We start from the raw sequence: 5340 nt of genomic DNA on the forward strand, positions 1-5340 counted from the left end.
AGCAGAACAGATAAGAAACATACCCTTCAATATGCTGTCTACAAAAAACACACCTTACACACAAAGACAAAAGTAGATTAATCTGAGCCCCACCCAGAACCTTCTGAGGTGGGGCATTCCCACTTGAAAAGATATGCAGACCAACTTAGAATGGCTGGGAGAACAGAAGATTCTTATTGAAAGGAAGATCATCAGGAAAAAAGCAGACTGTTTGGCTGTTAGATTACCAAGCAAACTGTTTGCTTTGGAGGCATCCAGACAAGAAAAGTAAGCCCCCTTCTAAGACTGAAACTCAAAGGGAACCCACAAGCAGTCTAGTATACTCGTTGGTGACCACCCTGTTCTACTTGTGAGTGGAAGTGGGGGAAATGCAGCAATGAAGACATGGTGTGAGTTTAGCCATGTTCCATTGACATCCACTGACCTTGAGATGAGAGACAGAAGAGGAATGACTGGCTGGTCTGAAGTTTAGGGAGATGTGTGAACTCCTGAGGCCCTGGGCACTGACCTAGCCACTGGGAGCTAGAGTTGAGAGTGAACCAGCCAATTTGCCTGAACAAAAGCAATAGGGAAGTGTGCATGAACTCCCAAACTTGCAGCTAGTACCCATTTGACCTAGCTTGGATGGCTAGCTGAACAGAAATTGATGAGATGAAGATAAAGATACTTGATACTGTGAGCAAGTATAAATTGCTACAATTTGATGAACTGAACCTTTACTTATGGATGCTGTTGCTCAAAATTCCAACCAGAATGGAAGGATCTTTCATATCAAGGATCAAGCTTGTTTTCTGAGTGCACTGGATTGATAGGGATGGGCAATTTAGACATTGGCTATCAAAAATGTGGGGCTGTAAAGACATGATGTATGTCTTACAAACTTTCTTGAGTGTGCTTAGTTTTTGAATGAGGGGTATAATGTAGAATCCCTACTGAATAGTTTTCCTCTTTTCCAGATGGATATGATGAAAGGAGATGAGGGATGATGGTGATGGGATTTAAATTGTGGGTAATTGTTACCAGGATTAACTTCAATCATCACAACTGTAATTGTAGAAAATGTGTAGAAAAACAGGGGAGTAGCTAATGTTTCATTTCAGGAACAAATGATCCCGGAACCATCAAGAAAGGAGGGCATGACTGGAGTGTGATATTCTATGTAGAAACGCAGAGACAACGACAGGGGCTATGGCATGAAGAGTTAGAGCAGCTGCGGACTCTAGGCCCAGGGACTGAGAGAGGCGGTGTGACTGCAGGCAGGTGGCTGGCTTTCAAAATATGCCCTTTAGACATTTAAATTAATATATATTTTATATGTGTCCGTAAAATATGTTTGCTTTGTTGATTTGTGAAAAATAGAATGTAAAAGGGAAGTCACAGGGAGGAAGCAGAATAACTGTTGTTGCAGGGAGGGGATTGCAATCATTTAGATGAAACAAAATGTATGATTGGTTGAAAATAAAGCCGATGAAAGTTAGCTCTTTTTTGTGACGCCGAGGAGGCCGTCGGCTGCTTCACCGTGAAGCTGAACATCTCCTTCCCAGCCACTGGCTTCCAGAAATTCATTGAAGTGGACGATGAACGCAAGCTTTGTACCTTTTACAAGAAACGAATGTCCACAGAAGTTACTGCTGACTCGCTGGGTGACGAGTGGAAGGGTTATGTTGTCCGCATCAGTGGTGGAAATGACAAATAGGGGTTTTCCCATGAAGCAGGGCGTCTTGACCCATGGCCATGTCAGCCAGCTTCTGAGTAAGGGGCAGTCCTGTTATAGACCAAGGAGAACTGGAGAAAGAAAGCACAAATCTGTCTGGGGTTGCGTTGTGGATGCCAACTTGAGTGTTCTCAATTTGGTCATTGTAAAAAAAGGAGAGAAAGATATCCCAGGACTTACAGATACAACTGTACCTCATCGCCTGGGGCCCAAGACAGCTAGCAGAATCCGCAAAATTTTCAATCTCTCTACATAAGATGATGTCCACCAGTAAGTTATGAGAATGCCACTGAACAAAGAAGGCAAGAAACCCAGGACCAAAGCGCCCAAGATTCAGCGTCCTGTTACTTCACGTGTCCTGCAACACAAATGTCGGCGTATTGCTCTGAAGAAACAACCGCACTAAGAAAAATAAGGAGGAGCCTGCAGAAGATGCCAAGCTTTTTGCCAAGAGGATGAAAGAGACCAAAGAAAAACGTCAGGAACAGATTGCCAAGAGACGGAGGCTATCCTCACTGAGAGCTTCTACCTCCAAGTCAAAATCCAGTCAAAAATAAGAGATTTCTATGTGTGATAAATAAATACGCTCATATTAAATCTAAAAAAAAGCTGATGAAAGTTAACCTTTAGCAAATTCACAATAAAAAGTTTAAATAATAGGTTAAAAATCAAAGGATGGAAAAAAAAAATACATAAAGCTAACAGCAGTTAAAAAAAAAGAAAAAAAAAAGCCAAAGTTGCAATACTGATTTCTGATAAAAAGAAAGAATACTTTATGGCAAAAACAGCATAAGACACAAAGATGGACATTATTTCATGATTAAAGAATCAATTGAACAAGAGTACATAACCATAATAAATATCTATGCTTTCAATGAAAGAGCCTTAAATACATAAATCATAAAAATACAACTCTTAAATAATAGTAGGAGATTTTAATGCACTACTTTTGATGAAGGAGAGAACAACTAGAAAGAATCTCAAGAAAGACATAAGAACTAAACAACACAATCAACCAACTTGACCTCAAAGACATACAAAATACTGAACAACAGCATAATACACATTCCTTTCCAGTGAACATGGAACATTCTCTACAATAGATCATATGTTAGGCCACAAAGCAAGCCTCAAAAAATTTTAAGATATTGAAATACTGAAAAGCAACTTTTCAGATCATTTTGCTATAAAATTAGAAAAAACACAATAGGAAGATTAAAGAAAAATATCAAATACATGGAAATTGAATAACACCCTACTTAAAAGCTACTGGATAATAGAACAAATGAAAAATGAAATAAATGTAATCCACAACATAATTTAATTACAGGAAAAGAAACCACATGATCATATCAATTGATGCAGAAACGGCATTTGATATAATCCAACATCTATTCCTGATAAAAATATTTAACAAACTAGGAATAGAAATGAAATTCCTCAACATAATTAAGGAAATATATACAAACTCACCACCACACATCTGTCAGTTTGTCATAGTGTGGTGTCATGCATATTGCTGTGATGCTGGAAGCTCTGCCACTGGTATTTTAAATACCAGCGGGCTATAATGATGGTGAACAGGTTTCAGCTGAGCTTCCAACGAAAACAAACTAGGAAGAAGGAAAGTCAGATTACCTCTGAATGTTTAGCCACTGAAAACCTTATAATTAGTAGTAGAACACTGTCAGATAGTGCCAGAAAGCTAAATATTGAAACATGATAAGTAGCACCAGAATATTGTCAGATATAGTGCTGAAAGATGAGCCCCTCAGCCTGGAAGTTACTCAAAATAAGACTAGTGAAGAGCTGCCTTCTCAAAGTAGAGTTGACCATGATGACACAAGTGAAATAAAGCTTCTGAGACCTTCATTTGCTGATGGGTACAATTCAAAATGATAAGAAGCAGCTGAAAATATTCATAAATAATTGAAAAATGGAATGTACAAAAAAAATTGGAGGTTGTTAAAAAATGAAATGGAACACTAAGATGGGTATTTTAGGTATTAGTGAGCTGAGATAGACTGGTATTGGTCATTTAAAATCTGATAATCATATGGTTTACTATGCCAGGAATGACAAATTGAAGAGGAATGGCATCACATTCATTGTCAAAAAGAAAATTTTAAGATCTGTCTTGAATTATAATGCTGTCTGTGACAGAATAATATCCATACACCTACAAGGAGACTAGTTAATACTACTATTATTCATATTTACACATAAAATTAATACAAGTGATGATGAAATTGAAGAATTCTACCAATTTCTTCAGTCTGAAATTGTTCACTCATGCAATCAAGATGTATTGATAAATACTGGAAATTGGAATGCAAAGTTTGGAAACAAAGGAGAAGGATCAGTAGTTGGAAAGCATGGCCTTGGTAATAGAAATGATGCTGATGATCACATGACAGAATTTTGCAAGAATTACTTCTTCATTGCAAAAACCTTTTTTAAACAACATAAAAGATGACTACACTGGACCTCACCAGATAGAATACATAGAAATCAAATTGACTACATTGGTTGAAAGAGACTGTGGAAAAGCTCCATATCATGAGTCAAAACAAGGTCAGGGGCAGATTGTGGAACAAAGCATCAATTGCTTACATGCAAATTCAGGCTGAAGCTGAAGAATATTAAAACAATTCCATGAGAGCCCAAATATGACCTTCAATATATCTCTCCTGAATTTAGAGCTCCTCTGAAGAACAGATTTGATGATTAGACACTAAAGACTGAAGACCGGAAGAGTTGTGGAATGACATCAAGAACATCATAAAGAAAGAAAGTAAAAGGTCATTAAGAAGACAAGAAGGAAGAAAAAGACCAAAATAGATGTCAGAAGAGACTCTGAAACTTGATCTCCAGTGTCAATATGCTAAAGCAAATGGAAGAAGCGAGGAGGTACAAAAGCTGAGCAGAAAATTTGAAAGGTCAGCTTGAGAAGACAAAGTCAAATATTATAATGAAATGTGCAAAGATCTGGAGTTAAAAAACCAAAAGGGAAGAACATGCTCAGCATTATTCAAGCTGAGTGAATGGAAGAAATAATATAAACCTTGGCTTGCTTTGGGCAAAATCCTGAATGATGCAGAAAGCTTCAAAAGAAGATGGAAGGAGTACACAGTCAATGTACCAAAACGAAATGGTCCATGTTTAACCTTTTCAAGAGGTAATAACATATGATCGAGAGCCAATGATCCTGAAGGGAGAAGTTTAAGGTGCACTGAAGGTATTGGCAAAGAAAAGGCATTTGATTCAATAAAAATCAAAATCTTTTAACAAACTGATGCAGCACTGGAGGCACTCGCTCACTTATGCCAAAACTGGAAGAGATCTGTATTTGTGCCCATTCCAAAGAGAAGTGACCCAATGAAATGTGGAAATCATTGATATCCTATATGAGTAAAGTTTTACTAAAGATAATGCAAAAACGTCTGCAACCATACATTGGCAGAAAACTTTTAGAGTTTCAGGCTGGATTCAGAAGAGGCTGTGGAATGAGGGATATCATTGCTGACATTAGATGGATCTTGGCTGAGAGCAGAGAATACCAGAAATATGTTTACCTATGTTTTGTTGACTACGCAAAGGCTTCTGATTATGTGGATCAGAGCAAG

The 5340-nt window shown here is 37.7% G+C and overlaps 1 pseudogene; it reads left to right on the top strand.

Moving 5' to 3' along the window:
• Nucleotides 1–985: 985 nt before the first annotated feature.
• On the top strand, nt 986–2271 carry LOC102830384 (annotated as a pseudogene).
• The last annotated feature ends 3069 nt before the right edge of the window (nt 2272–5340 follow it).

The sequence above is a fragment of the Chrysochloris asiatica genome, unplaced genomic scaffold, assembly GCF_000296735.1.
Source record: "Chrysochloris asiatica unplaced genomic scaffold, ChrAsi1.0 scaffold00002, whole genome shotgun sequence".
Classification (NCBI taxonomy): domain Eukaryota; kingdom Metazoa; phylum Chordata; class Mammalia; order Afrosoricida; family Chrysochloridae; genus Chrysochloris; species Chrysochloris asiatica.